The 16,382-nt window shown below is 37.6% G+C and overlaps 1 protein-coding gene across 1 annotated transcript in view; it reads right to left on the bottom strand.

Annotated features, from left to right (window-relative positions):
* NXPH1 (neurexophilin 1) overlaps positions 1 to 16,382 on the bottom strand; it is a 269,592-nt gene that overhangs the window by 102,583 nt on the left and 150,627 nt on the right. The gene's annotated exons all lie outside the window — the stretch shown is intronic.

Raw genomic sequence — 16,382 nt, 5'->3', positions numbered from 1 at the left:
TGGCAGTTGAACATCCCATGAGGAGTCCCGGATTAGAGAGGGTGCAGGCCAGGCTGAGGGATAACCCCATCCAGTGCACAAATTTCGTGCACCAGACCGCTAGTAGATAATAAAATTAAAACAGAAAGGATAATGTTAATAAGTATACAAAATGGCATTGAAATGGGAATTCCTAGCTAATTCAACTTTCTTGTGCTATGGAGAGTTATTGGATTACATGATGTGACATGCTAGCCTTTGGTTCACAGAAAGGCACTCTATTCTTTTTAGAAATTTCAAAGGGAAACAGTGGCCCCCTTCCTTCATTGGAATTATCTCTCTTAATGCTGATGGCCAAATGTGAAATAGCAAAACTATCTTGGACTAAAAAGTTCAGTTGTTTCTTTTAGCAATTTTCCAGTTAAAATAAAATGTTTTGAATTCTTGAAAGCTATCACTCTAGCAGGCAAATAAATCAAAATTCAAAACTCTTATCATGTCAACAGCAGTACTTCTACATCAAACAAGTAAATTTTAATAATGCAATACCTTCTTCACCAAGGGATTTGAAAGTCTGAATGGCATAAATAATCATCCCTATTTATCTTAACTGGACAAATGTTTTTCCTTTCCTTAACAGAAAGTAAAAGACAAAGGTAGTTCTTCCTTGGACCTGCATAAAAAGAAGACTACAGTCTCTGTTACATTAAAATTAATAGAAAAAATGTTCTAAGAGGTTGGAAAAAATATTAAAATTGTATCATGTTGAGATCATTCTTTGCTCATATAAAATCACGAGGCCAATAAAATCCAGGCACACAGTGGAGGGTTACACAGGTGATAAGAGTTTTTCTTTGTAATATTAGTTCAAAGATAATGGTATAAAATCAGTCATCAATAATAACAAAATTTATACCTAGAAATATCTTTGTCCTTTAGTCCTTGTGAGAGTATCTCAGAGTTCTTTACAGTATCAATCCCATTTTCTCTTCTCCTCATAAAATCTGTTTGTGTAACACAAGTTTCTTATTATTTGAAACAGTTCATGAATTAGCTAAGGCTTGTGTTTCTCTCCCATCTTCCATGCATTGCCAATAGTTTAGACTGTCTCTGATTCTTATATTCTCCATCTATGAAGAGTAGAGAGGACTGTGAAGATATTTTTTATAATGCCTGCTATAGTTTTGGAGTAAAAGATTGAAGAATTACCAAAAATGATGTTTTGGGTTTTTCAGTTGTTTATCTATATTGAGGTTCATAGCTTTTCCTGGCTTAGCTAACACAGATGATATTTCTTTGGACCTAATATATAGTTACATTTTACATGGTCACTGCACGCCTTGGCACACCTCGGCTTGTTCTAGCTGCACCACTCCGATCTCTGCTTCTATTATCACAGGCATTCTCCCTGTGTGTCTTCTCTAAAAAGGACACAGTCATTTGGGATTAAAATATGTCTACTCTACTACTCTAGTATGACTTCATCTTAATTTACACCAACAAAGACCCTATTTTCATATAAGGTCAGAATTACAGGTACCAGAGGTTAGTACTTCAACATACCATTTGGGGAACACCATTTGACCCATAACACTATCCTATAAATGCATAGCCAGCTATAACAAAACTAAGGTGTCTGGCAAAAGAGTCCCAAAGAGCCGTGTCTAAACCATTGCTACTGGGTACTATACAGAATAATCTTAAGTATTCCCAGGAGGATTTAATGATGAGTTTGGGGGGGGCGGGGAACAAAACCAAAAAACATTATTTCCAGAGCTGAACCGATTGTCTTCCTAGGCAATTCTCCTAAGAGTAAGTTGCAGAAGGCTGTGGCATTAATAACCAAGGGCAAAATGCAGTTTGTAGCAATTATACTGATAACATGATCAACTAATGAAGTTCATTAGTCTAGTTGCTGGGAACAGGGATTTATTGACATTTTTATTTGCCACTGGTAAATGAGTACTGCATAGAGAAACACCATTCAGGCAAAGTATGAAGCAAAATGCATTCTTTCAGCATTTCAATGGTCTTAATTAAATTGTGCTTTTAACTCGTTTAAGCTAAACTTAGCCAGAGCATGTAAAATTTAAAAACCTATTTAAGCAATAATACATATAAGTCCTATATTAATTATGAACAGGCCAGATATTGTTCCTAAATTTAAAACAATCTAATGTGATCTTACACTGCTCAGGTTCAAACTTGTTGGATTAATTTTATTAATATATATTATATCCTTAAGTGAACAATACAGAACCAAAGCCCCAAGTAAAAATGCTCAATAAAATATGTCCTTAGATTATCAAATTTACTGAGAATATATTATTTCCGAAAAGCACCAGAAAATACACAATCATTAAACTTAGTGTTCTACTTCTCAAGATAGAAAAATATCTAGAGAAAAGAAGAGATCTTTTTTAGCATACAAGGACCTATGTGTTCTCATTTAATCACAGTGTTCTACCAACTTTATGCCCTTTTAGGTTCTTCAAATATTGTCATCAGTATCACTCCTTGATTTACATATATTATTCTATCCATATTCACTAATATAATAGGATGTGCATTTAAATTTGAACTGGACCCTGCGTAAATATTTAAAATTCACAATATTACATAGCTGATTCATTTAACAAGCTTTTGAAAAGACAGAGTGTGAGAGGGCAACAGGCCTGTATCTCTGACCATTACAAAAGAGGGTCAGAAATAATGCCTGAACGTCCAATGCCCGGCAGGGGTTGTGTGCTGTGCTTGTTCCAGACTGTTTCCTTGATCCCCATTATGTTGTTAGCTCAGCAGAGGAAAGAGACAGTTTAAAAAATGTCACAGTGGGAAGTGTTTTAACATTGAATGATAAATCCCCAGAGGCAAATGCAAAATATATCCACATTGTTAACAGTGCCTTTGAAGCAGGCACAAGATTGTTAAAATATGTAACTGGGTTTTTTGCCCAATTGGTTGAAGTTGTTTGTGGTTTGGGGTTGCTTGAAAGTGGAGAAAAAGGAGTGTTTTCCATAAAAACATAATTATTTTTGTATTCTTAGATGTTTATAGTGTACCACAAAACATGGAACCATCCTTTTCATGGTCTATCCATATCTCCTAAAATTAACCAACCAAAATATACATAGAACAGTGATGTTAAATTGAGTGTTTAACATATCAAAAGATAAACATGTCTGTGTTACTGTGTTTAATAGCATTATTGTAAATCATTGTTACCCTACCCCATCCCAAGCAATCACCAAGAACTATTTTTCTATGTTAGACTCAGGAAGAATTATGACTATTCAAATATGATCTAATTATTGTTCTTGAATGGCAGATTCTGTCCTTTAGTGAAAAAAAAATGTGGCCTCATTTTAGTCACAGCATTGAAGAAAATAACAAAGATATCCCAAACTACAGTCTTTGGAGATTAAAATCAAGAATGGTGCTTATAAAAAGCTGGAAATAATAATTAATGTCTTCTGAAACTTCCACACAGCCCTAGCTTGGGCCTTTGGATGCTCTTTGGTCATAACATCATTTGACTTGTATCGGCCCTACTCTAAAAGATTTAACTTGTCTATTTTCCAAAAGTGCTTAGGTTTTCAGTATCCATTGCAACTCCTTTGTAGGCAAAATTGATATTTTGATCTCCGACGTTGAACATCTGCAAACTAAATTTATATGCATGATAATGACACACAATCATAAAGAATGTGAAATAATCTGTCTGTGTTACAACAGATGTCAATTTTTGTTGCTTGTTATTACTAAAACGGGGAATGGAGCTTCTCTCTGTGACAAGTAATGCTGCTTCTAATTCCTAACAGTAAATGCACCTAGAATATGAGCAAAAGTGGCACTCAGCCTGCATATCCATCACCATTTTGATTGTTTGAAATGCATCTGGTCCCTTTGAGTATATTTACTGTGATTACCCAGTTCAAGCCTTTTCACACTATTGTATGTGTCATCAAATGACAGTAATGAAAATAACTGCAACCATTATTATAGGTTTTAGGACTTTGCCATCTGTTGAGTATTAGCCTTTGCCATTCCCCAACTGGCTTTCCAGTGAGCCAAAATTACACAGGAGCTTCTCCACAATGCTGCTTTTTTATACCACCTCCCTCTTCCCACACACAAGAGATCAGGCACCCCTTAAACAGTCTTCCTAGAACTTAGCCGTTAAGAATGAATCTAGATGAACTCACTTGATGTTATTTCAAAGCTTAAAGTAAAATGATAAAGCCTTAGAAATAAAGATGGCATATGCTACACAGTTCTCATAATTAGCAGTAATATATAACATGACATTTCAGCATCAATCTAAAATGGGGGGAAATGACAAGTATTATTATTTCCATGTAATGTAAATTATTTGGAGGTACCCTATCCATCTCTTATGTGAAATGAGTAAGTAGGGACAGGTTATTTTTAGGCCACAGACTTCCAATTTATCAGAATGTCAGCGTTTTGACCAGCCACAAATTTGTAATGAATTTGTATAAACAAAGCCAAAGACATACTTGATTATTCTATTGTTAGCAGTAGTCCATTACCACACCAGAACCTGACCATAACACCTTGTTTTACAAAAGGATTTAATATACATTCTAATCACAATGAGGTTAACAGTGATAAAATGTTATAAAAAATTATAAACAGAAAGCTCAAATTTTGACTGAAAATAATATTTCCAACATTGTTTGTTTCAAAGCTCCTTTTGCATAAGTCAATTTTAATTTAAAAAATCTGTGAGATAAAAGCATTCTGCTATGGGGAAAAAAAAGGCACTCATATAGCAAGAAAGCAGAAATAGTACAACTGAAGAGAAAATGCAGATGAAAATGTAATGTTTTCTCTAATTGCAACATCCTATACTGCCCCCAGAGAGCCTACTTCAGTTTGGGTATATAGTAAGTATGCAAGAAATATTTATAGAAGATAACTGGAAATTAAAGGACCAGGCTACATTAGAAATGGTTGTAGAGAATGTTGAATCAATGGACATCTTTTAAAAATACATGGTGTTTTATAACAACTGAATCCAAAACACTTATTATATAAGATTCTGGATTTATTAAGTAGCACATGATCCTAACCAAGACAATGCTACCAACACTACAGGCAGCTGCCACTTCAGTCTTTAAAAGAAGAGACAGAATCCCTCACACTTTTTTTTTCATTTTTTTCTCAATTACATGCACTGCTGCTCATACAATGTAGCTAACATTCTATCATCACTGCATTTGTCCCATGAGAGGACAGTGATTTGTGGTATTCATTTTAATGCAAAAGAATAGATTTCAATAAGGATTCTTATATTTTTTTTCAGACAGCATTGAAGACTAACTTTTCTTAATTAGTTTGCCAGAAAGTAAATGAAGAAAGAATGATGGATAAGGCAAAAACATAATGGAAAGAAAACCCCAACAAAGAAAGGAAGAAGGAATGAAGACATTGTACAGTGTTATAAGAAATATATGTACTATTTCCTATTAGGATCCTAGAAAGAGTGAGAAAAGTATGTACCTTTCAATGTCACTTAGAGAGCAACCAAAACAAAGGAAATCATTTTCTATTTGAAAGTAGACTTGGAAAAATAATTCTAAACATAGTAGCTAAAACCTGAAAAAGTACCATGAATGGGGAAGAGCTAAGCAAATGACAATGATGACTAATAAAACCCAAAATAACGAAGGCAGATTTGCGTTGGTCTTCTTAAGTAAATGGATAGGACTCCACCTGGAATGCAGTTGAGGACACCAGTATTGATCCAATCTTAATGATGATTTGGCCAGCTGAACAGAAAACAAAAGTAGTAAGAGCAATAATGTTTCAGAAGGTTATAGTGGCTACTGAGGTCACTAAGAACACCCTGTAATATTCACTGCTCCCTGAAATAATGTTTACTTACTGCACTTTGATTCAACATGCTTTATACTTCTGAATACGTTTCTAAATAATGTTCCAAAGAATCTGGACAACTCATAGTGCTTTGGTGTCTGTCACGTGCAGGTTCTTTACTTGTGGTCAATAACAAATAATTCAATTCAACCAACATCTCTTAAATATTACCATGTCTAGGCACTATGCTAAAAGCTGCAAACTACAGAAGGGTAAATGGGACTCAAATATTGTTGAGCCTATGCTATTATATCCTCAACCAACAGGAACATGATGTTGGAGCTATGAAGGTGGCCCCTGTATTTATTTGGATTATAGGAGAGTGGGAGACACTGACATTAAACAAGTTATCGCAACAAATTATGAGGATGATAAACCCTTCCCTCCAGACTTAAAATCTAGTGGAGAAAGAAGGCATGCAAAGATAGAGCAAAGGCTGACTAAGAGATATGCTTAATAGAGAGAAATGAGTTGTGCAACAGAGCGAAGCAAGGCATTAATTGTAACCTAGGACATTCTGAGTGAAGGAGGATCTGAATGGGCTTAGCAAGATGGATAATGATGGTGGAAGGCATTTGAGAAAAAAGGACCAAGCACCCCAAGCAGCACCTACTCAAGTGACAGAGACCAGAGGATGGACCAAAAAGTTTAAGGGAGACAGAAAGCCAACGATCTTAAATCTATTCTATAGGCAAGGGATGGCAAGTAAAGACTTTTGAGTTAAACAGTAATGTGATCAGACCTCTGGTTCAGAAAGAAAATTTTGGAAATCATTTGTGAACAATTTTCAAAGCTATTTGAAATAGAATAACTAAAAGAACCTATACCAAAATATTCACAAAAGTGGTATTTTTTAATTATACTGGATATTATTTCTTGGCTAATTTATTGATATTTTCTAAATGTTTTAAAGTGAACATGAATGATGCTTGCATTTTTAAAGTAAGTTGTATACTTTCCTGATATACTATATCCATCAAAATAAATATACTATTTATTACTACTATAACATAAATACCAGGCGTTGGGAGTCATATAAGTATTTAACTTTCACAAGTGATTAAGCCAAAATTCAGCCATTGGTCTTTGGTTGGGACTTTTACTGAAATTGACTTAAAGCCAAATATTTCTAGCACAGCAAGTGATGGCATTTTCCTAAATATCCTGCCGTCTGGTCCAAGAATAGCACCATTGCTTGTTGAGTTACAGGAAGAAGAACCAGTAGGATCACAGATTTGGGAAGTGAAGGAGTTTCTCATCATAAAGCAGGAAGGCAATAGATCAGTACAAGGTCACATTGACTTCCTATGTTTTAGGGAATCAAGTCATGACATGATAAATGCCAGGGTGACTAGATGTTCCTTTCCCCATTTAAAAGGTCATCTACATATGACATTGGTGAGGACAAGCATCAGCATCACTTACCCTTCCTGGTATAATATTATTTGCTCTCCTCATGAAAGAGAACAGGAAATACAGAAGGGCTTCTGGGAGATAGCATCTTGGAGAATTTGGTGACTGCAGGATCACTGGACCCGCCACTTTGTTAGCATTGTTGTAGTTCTTACCCCTTAATATATTAAGAAGTGATTTGGGAAGAAAAACAATTCTTTTTTACTTCCTCTTACTTTGATTGCCCTATGACCTAACACCATGGAAGTTTAAAATTAAAACAAAACAAAACAAAAACAAAAAAATGAATAAGGGTAATGATGGTAAAATTACATAAGCTTCAGAAAAGTTTATAATCACTATATCAGAAACATATATACTTTTCCTTTAACAAATGGAATATTTGCATTTGTATGAAATCTCCTAAGAAGAACAAAGCAATCCACTTATATTATGCAACAAAATTTAAATATGCTTCTCACACCAAAGATCAAACATAAATCCTTAGTAGGATAAAGAGAAGGTTCAATGAAGGTTCAAGGCTTAGGACTGTTTGGTCAAAGCAAACAATTCACAAATCTGCTCTGAACATTTGTGTCTCATTTTTCCCACCTACCGTAGGAAGACAGGACCTAAAAGTTGCTACAGGTACAGACATCAGGGTCTAGGCACCACTCTAGGTCAAAACAATGAATCTCCCACCCATCAAATAAATGGCATTGGATTGCAATCTAACTGAAAGAAAACCCCAACAAATAAAGGAAGAAGGAATGAAGAGACTGTACAGTATTATCTAAAGCCCAGTGACCAAGTTTAAATATATCAGACAGAAGAGCCAATACAAGAAGCCAAGTGGGTCAAGCACCGAGTAAGCTGAAGCATAAAGAGGAAATAAACTGAGCCTTGCAAAAATCCCTGGAGCTGGATTCCAGGTTTTCAAATTAGCTTTATACATGGTTCCTCTCAAGCACTGGCTTAGATTTACCAGGATCCATTAGAAGAGTCAACACAGGGGTGGGGTAGCAGTGGTGGAGCAGGCAGTGGCCCCACATCAAGCATATACCCAGTATCTTGCAATTGGCCTTTTTTAAATAATTATTTACTGAATGAATGAATAAATCCCACTCTTCATTTAAAGATATATATATATATATATTATAGTAAGGGATTTGTGGAGGTTGGAAAACACCTTCCACCATGCCAGCTTCTCCCCATCAGCTAAATATTAACCTCAGATACTTCTTATTCCCCCACTTCTTTGTTCTTTCACTTCTTAAGCTCTTTCTTCAAAATTAACCTATTCTAGTATTTACTTAATTATCACAATATGACTGAAAGATACATAAACAATCACTAAAGCTGAAAATTCCATTTACTAATAAACTAACAAAAACAGCCCTTCTCCCCCCCACACAAAAAATTCCTACCGTTATGAGGATAACATGGGCACAACTAGATATGAATCAGTCTGGTTCAATAGTACCTGTAATGGCGCTACTTACCTGCGCCACTTGTTCGAGCACGCAGTACTAGTTGCATAAACCAGGTCTTTATTGCTAACTAAAGTAGAGTTGGGAGTTATTGTACTTAGTGTTTGACAGGCAGATGATGGAGGAAGACATTAAAGGCAAAAAGACAAACAGGTGTAAATGTATGCTTGTCAAATGAGTAGTTCTGAATTAGAGGGCAGAAAGATATGAAATAGCAGACAGCAGTGCCTATCCGATCCTGGCAGGCTTCCTACAGTAAAACAGGAGATTAATGGATTAGAAAACTGTGGTACATCTACACGATGGAATACTATGCTGCTGTAAAAAAGAAGGAACTCTTACCATTTGCAATGGCATGGATGGAACTGGAGAGCATTATGCTAAGTGAAATAAGCCAGTCAATGAAGTAAAAATACCACATGATCTCACTCATTCATGGATAATAAGGACCATTATAAACTTATGAACAAAAATAGATACAGAGGCAGAGCTGCCTCGAACAGACTGTCAAACTACAACGGGAAGGCCGGGGAGGGTGGGGGGGCAGGAAGCGGGGGATAAGAGATCAACCGAAGGACTTGTATGCATGCATAGGAGCATAACCAATGGACATAAGACACTGGGGGGTAGGGGAGGCCAGGGGATTGTCAAGGGCGGGGGCAAAAAAGGAGACATATGTAATACCCTTTGTAAGACTTTAAGCAATAAAACAATTAAAAAAAAAGACAGGAATCTGAGTCCTTGTTTAGAGCAATGGAATATGATTGTACTTACCAAGCAGGATGAGACTTGTGAGTTATAAAGCTTACTGTGGAGAATGAGACTTTGAAAATGGATGAGACTGGAAGAGCGGTACAACTAGAGGAGAGAGAAGGATCCTGAAGACCAGGACAAAAGTAGCTGTAGGGGATGGTTCAGAAGATGAAATCAGAGTGTAATGACTTTGTGACTGTGATGGCATTCCCTCAGCCCAAATGCCGAGCCCCATGCTGCCTATAAAAATTCTTATCACTCTCAAGGTTCAGTTTAAATGATTTCCTTCCAAGAAGTTACCTCTTTGGGAACTGTTCTGTCGTCTGTTCTCCCACAGCCTTTTGTCTGCTCTTCTTATACTGCTGAGTTCATTCTGCCTGAGATCAGAGCCAGCAGTTTATATGTGCACTGCCTCCATTACACCACAAATCCTTGAGAGAGAGGGCCCTTACCTGACCATCCAGTCATTCCCTTCACCCAAGAACATCTATCACAGTAACCTGCACATAGCAATTTGGATGAATTAATGAAGAAATTGAAATGCCTCAAAGAAACTCTTTGCTGGTTTTGCACTGCTATAAAAATAACCAAATGACAGAGCCAAGAGCATGCATAAAATGGTGGGGAGCAATCAGGCTAACTTCAGACCAACCAAACTAGGCTACAGAGGAAAAAGAATTAACTGGAACATGAGGTATCTCTAGATAAGCACTGATATTTGTTTCTTTATAGAAATACTAGAGGCCTGGTGCATGAAAATTCATACACTGGAGGGGGGTTGTCCCTCAACCCAGCCTGCCCCCTCTCACAGTCTGGGAGCCCTCAGGGGAGGGAGGCAATGCCCCCATCACACCTCTGCTGCTGCCACTGCTGGCAGTGCCAGCCTCGGCCAGCCCTGGTTACCTGAGCCTCGGGAGGCCCTGGGCGGCTGGGCAGCCTCCATCCAAGGCTTGCCTTCACCTCAGGCCAGCTCCCGGTGGCTGGGGGGCTGAGGGGACTGGGGGACTCCAGAGGCAGGCACCCCAGTGGGGCTGAGGAGACTGGGCACCACCATCTTGTGGCTGTGGATGCCACCATCTTTGAGGACGTTGTTGTCAATTAGCATATTCCCTCCTTATTAGATAGGATTTCTCTCTACATCTCCCTGCAAATTCTGACAATGGTAATAGATCCAAGGGCATTTTATTTGTAAACTGCAAATAGATAAATAGCGGCATTATACAAAGTTACTGGAGATTCACTGCAAAAATAAAATTGTTTTTACCTCTCTTCCTCCTCCATTCCAACATTAAAATGGAAAAAGAAAACACACCCTAATGCTCCCCTAGTTAGAAATCAACACAAGCCCTTGGGGCCACAGAAGAGTCTGGTTATGAGAGAGGTGGGGAAGGGGGCAGAGATAACAGCTTCTATCCTTTAATTAGGACTTTGCCACCAAGAAAAGGAATGATGTCTATTAACCAAAGAGAAGATTGGATATGAAGTTATTCATTAACAACTTTTCAGGCATTTTGTATATAATTGAGAAAAGACGAAACACAAAAGCAGAGCTATCTAGGGATCCTGGCTTCCTATGGATTCCTCAGTATTAATACCACTCCTCCTAAGTCCCTTTGAGGATAGCTGCTTAGACGCTGAGAGAAAATAATTGAACAATTTCATGGTAACATTAAATAGCAGCTTATAATTGACCTCAATGTGAATAGCAATAAAGATGGAGAGAATGACATATGTTCTATATAGTGAGCACGGGCAGGATTCAAATCCTAATGCCTTTAACTCCATCAAGGAAGGGACACGTGAGAAAACTCCTTAATAATCACCCACAGCCTATTTGTTTCCTATAGCGAAGCTAGACATTTTCATATCCACTCTTCTAATTGACTACACTGAAATGATAGGATCATTGTCTGCAGCAAAAGAACTCTCCGGTATGCATTGATCCAGGGATGGAGCAATTTGGGAATGCCACTTGCTTCCTAAAAGGGCATTTCAATTGGCCAAATCAAAGTGAAGTGTTGTGCAATTTTCTGTATAATCAGGATTAACAGCAGCTAAAGAATGACTGGTCTTCAGAGTAGGAAGGCATGCTGCCAAATATAAATATTATAGCTGCTGCTCACCCCTCCCTGCTCCCTCCTTTTACATCTTGGGTATGACTGTATGAGCAGAGCTGGAGGCATTTATTCACAGTGTTCTGATTCTTCTTTAGACGGCTCTGAAGTCTGGATGAGCAAACGGAGAGAGGCTGTTTGTTTTTTAACGCTGGCTCCCCTGAGTATCTGTTCCCACAAAATAAATCATTCGGAGTCAATATTTAGAGCACCTGCATATGCGAATTTGCATTCAAGGAAATTCTAGACAAAAAGGAAAATACAAAATATTACCAAGTGACACATCCAGGAATAATATAACCCTGATTCAAACTCCTCTCTTCCCCAACTTTGCACCTGCTCTTGTATCCTCAAACACAGATGCTCCACTATCCACCTACTTGCTCACCCCAGACCTGGCATTGCCATTGGTTAATTCTTGCACTGGCCTCCTAATTGGTCTCCCACCCATCTTATTTGTCCACCACAAATATTTCCACCTAAGCAATCTAGCTAATTCACAAATCTGACCCCTTAATGGCTGAAGCCCGATACCCTGGTTGAAAAGATCCACCTCTCCCAGTTGTTGCCAATCTCATTATTCTCATCTCCTGATATTCCACTCCCCACCCCCCATTCAACAGTAATCATCACAGAACTTTCTGTAGTTACACAAACTCATGTTGTAGTGCCAGGACCCCTGCATCTGCCTATACTCTTCCTCAGCCATGAATGGCCATCTCGACCTTGCCCACTTGGTAAGCTTTCCTTGATCATCAATACTTTGCTTAGTTATCACTGGCTCTAAAACCCCTTCGCTAAGACTACACCCATAAACAATATTAACAGTCCCGTTTTGTAGTATTCCTGCATCTTGTATATAGGGGTTTTTTAAATTGCCTTTATCCTATTAGGTTAAAAATCACACATTGCCTGTACTCTACTAGATGGTGAGCTTTCAAGTCTCCTGAACTACAGCAATGATGAGGAACATGAGCTTGGGAGCGCCCTCATTTCAAATCCTGGCACCACTCCTTTCTCAGTGACCTTGAGCAAGTTATCTAATCTCCCTGTGACTGTCCTCAACTGTAAAATGAGCATCACTATGTATACCTTAGGGAGCGATTGTGAGGACTATAAATCTGATTTTCTGTAAAGCATAGTAAATGTCTAATGAATGATATTTGTCAGATTGAAAAGTCAATGGCATTCATAATCTCTGATGGACATATGGTAAAGCCCCAGATATAATAATTGAACTGGACTGTGCAAACCAACTCAAGGAAAGAAATCATAACAAAGTTTATTCCAATAAAAACACTGTGGCAGGGGCTGATGCTAGATTTTGTGGGCCATTTTACCAGGAAACATTCTTCTAAGAGACCCAATACAAATGCCTTTATTAGCTTCTTCCAGTAATGCTAGCCTGTCTTTTCAAACTTTGATTCTCATGCACATTTCTCTTTCCTAGGGTTTTATTTCTGCACCACTGCTGTCATTCTTGTCCTGAGCAGAACTTCCCCAGGTAAGCCAGAGAGAGCTAATGACCTTACTTAAGTACTCAGCAGGAGATAACCTCCCAATCTCAGCTTCCCTGCTCACCTTGGAAAAGCACAATTCCATTAGTCCTTAACCTTACCTACTTTTATATCATTTTACAAAGGAATAATGCAAGACCCCCAGACAATAAACACCACAATGTATAAGTGAATACATATACCTTTTGTCTTTTCTGTAATAAGCACACCAGAGACATATCAAACTTATATACCAAGTTTAAAAGCATTTAAGTATTACTAAAATATTAATTTATAAATTAATTCATCTGAGTACCTTTAAAATCATTAAATGGATTATTTATCTGCCTTCATAATAACCTTTGAAGAGTAAACGATGTGTTATAAAATTGAGCCACAAACAGGTATATGACCCATTCAAAGTGATGGTCTTTGTGCTATGTTCTTTTTAATAAAACATGAAGTTTTAAAATTCAAAAGAAAAACATCCCTGCAAAAGAACACAAGGAACAAGAAAACTAGGCTCAATTAAAATATACTCAGAATACGCTGGAATCTGCAGAAGTGAATTACACTTCACAAATTGTGGGAAGTTACGGCATTAGAAATTGAATGTTATCAAACACCTTTCAAAAACTGCCTAGCATATTAAGTCTATATCATATCCCCAATTACCAATTTACATTTACAGTGTTTAATAGATCTCCACAATGTAGACCAAGTTATGAAATCCCTATGTATATATTTTTTAACTTTAGAAAATTTCATCAAATTATTTCCAAATGGTTATCAGCTTTTCAACTTGTGCTAAACATGACTTTAACATCCATTTTTTCTTTAGACAGAAATAAGATATTATTTGTTCCAGTATATCAAATTACATTTTAAGTATTTTAAAATTCAGGCCATGCCTTGTTTAAATCCATATTTATCTTTATTTTATATTTTCTTATATTAGTGTTCCTCAAAATGAGAAAAGCCTAAATACTTAAAATCAAATAATTAGCTGGTAACATTCCTTCTTTATACCATAGAAAGCAGTATCACTTCCTTCATCTGACCACCTATTTTCTAGAGAGAGAAGAAGGGAGAGGAAGAGAGAGAGAAAGAAGTATCAATCAAGGGGCTACCAGCTGCATGCCCCCAATGGGGGATCTAGTGTGAAACTCAGGCAGTGGCCTGGCTGGACAGAACTGGTGACCTCTCAGTGCACAGGACGATGTCCAACCCACTGAGCCACATGGGCCAGGGCAACTTACTATCACTTTTTAAACTACAGATCAAAGTATGCTTCCAAAGGAGATTGTGATAATGTTGCAATTTAAAAATTGAGGCCAAATAATTCTCCAGGATGACCTTGAGATTCTACTTACCAGTTTAGTCCTTAAAACTTCATTTTGTCAACTTAGGTAGCTTTTAGTCAGGTATGAGAACACTTGAGACTTACCTAGGCTGGCTCATATTTTGGCTTCTTTGCTTCTTGCCTTGCTGATTAATGGAAATGCGTACTCAGCCTGCAGCAAACGCAGGGAGTTTATTCCCCATGAAAACCTAATGAAAAGGCTGTGCCTCCACTAGGCAATAATTTGTTTAACTTTGAACGTGCCAATTGGAAGCAGCCTTGATTCTTTAGGGATACCAGGGCTCTATTAAGCACAATCTTCCTTCACTGAACCACAGGAAAGTTAAGTAGACTTCCAAAGAAATATAACTTGCCGCCAACTCTCTCTTGAGAAGACTCTATTGAGGCCAAACTTCTTTTCTCTCCTCCTCCATCCTCTTTATCATTTTGTGGAATTCAGCTGCCGAGGTCAGAACCCACTCAATTTATCTTTTTCAGAGCTTCGTCCCACAAACAAGCAAAGGGAAACATATTTTTAAGCTTGACCGGCTGCTTTCTAGGCACACAAGCTATGCATCTATGTGCTGATGTACTCTGCAGTTAAGAAAATATGCTTTCTCTGTTTCCAGACTTCGAAACAGGTTAGTGCTAACTCTCTCCTCCAGCTGCTCAAGACAGTTATCTCCTCCCGCTGTTTACCATTTTCCACATTGACATACTTCTGCGTGTCTAAAATATGTGAAGCTTCAAAACAGCCCTTTCAAGTTCCTATCCAGAGTAAACATCAAAACATTTCCTCTTCCTGCCAATATTAGAAAGTGAAAGCAAACTACTGTAGCTGATGTGCATGTCATTACCTCCCCCTCCTCTTACGCTTGCATTTATCATTGGCCCAGGGGTCCTCAAACTACGGCCCGCAGGCCACATGCAAATACAAATATTGTATTTGTTCCCGTTTTGTTTTTTTACTTCAAAATAAGATATGTGCAGTGTGCATAGGAATTTGTTCATAGTTTTTTTTTTAAACTATAGTCCGGCCCTCCAACGGTCTGAGGGACAGTGACTGGCCTCCTGTTTAAAAAGTTTGAGGACCCCTGATTCAAGCAAATGTGGGGATCACGTGGGATGGTCCCAGAAAACATATGCCTGTAAAGGTAGAAAATCATTAGGGATCTTGAAGAAGTCCAGCTTTCAGATAATCCATTTTACAAGAAGCTCCCACCCTGGCTGGGGTAGTTCATTTGGTTGGCGTCCTCCTGCATAGGAAAGGTTGTGGATTTGATTCCCAGTGAGGGCACATTCGATACCCAGGTTTCAGAAACTGATCAATGTTTCTCTCTCACATCGATATTTCTCTTTCCCCCTTGATCTTCCTTCCCCCCTTTCTAAAATCAATAAGCATGTCCTCAGATAAGGGTTAAAAAAAAAGTAGCCAAGCTTGTGTGGCTTAGTGGTTGAGTGCCAACCCATGAACCAAAAGGTCACCAGTTCAATTCCCACTCAGGGCACATGCCCAGGTTGCAGGCTTGATCTGCAGTAGGGGGCCTGTAGGAGGCAGCTGATCTATCTTTTTATCTCTCTATCCCTCTTGTTTCCTCTCTCTCTCAAATGGATAAAAACATATTTAAAATAAATAAATAAAATAAAAAAGTGAAAAAAATAAAAGATATTCCCTAAATCACTGGTCTTCAAAATTTGTGGCTATCATACCTTCCAGAAGAACTTTTAATACTGTATTCACACATTTTTCAATTGACAACTTAAAATTTTATTATAACTGAAATGTTTGTAAAATATATATATTATCGCCTGTAACATATTGTATATCTGTAAACTATACATTTTACCAAAATCTCAATACTATATATTTTAGGTCTTTCAATATATACCAAATATCTGCATAACCAGTACCTTA

This window comes from Myotis lucifugus, unplaced genomic scaffold (assembly GCF_000147115.1).
Source record: "Myotis lucifugus unplaced genomic scaffold, Myoluc2.0 scaffold_15, whole genome shotgun sequence".
Taxonomy (NCBI): domain Eukaryota; kingdom Metazoa; phylum Chordata; class Mammalia; order Chiroptera; family Vespertilionidae; genus Myotis; species Myotis lucifugus.
This window is presented reverse-complemented; position numbering and strand designations above follow the sequence as displayed.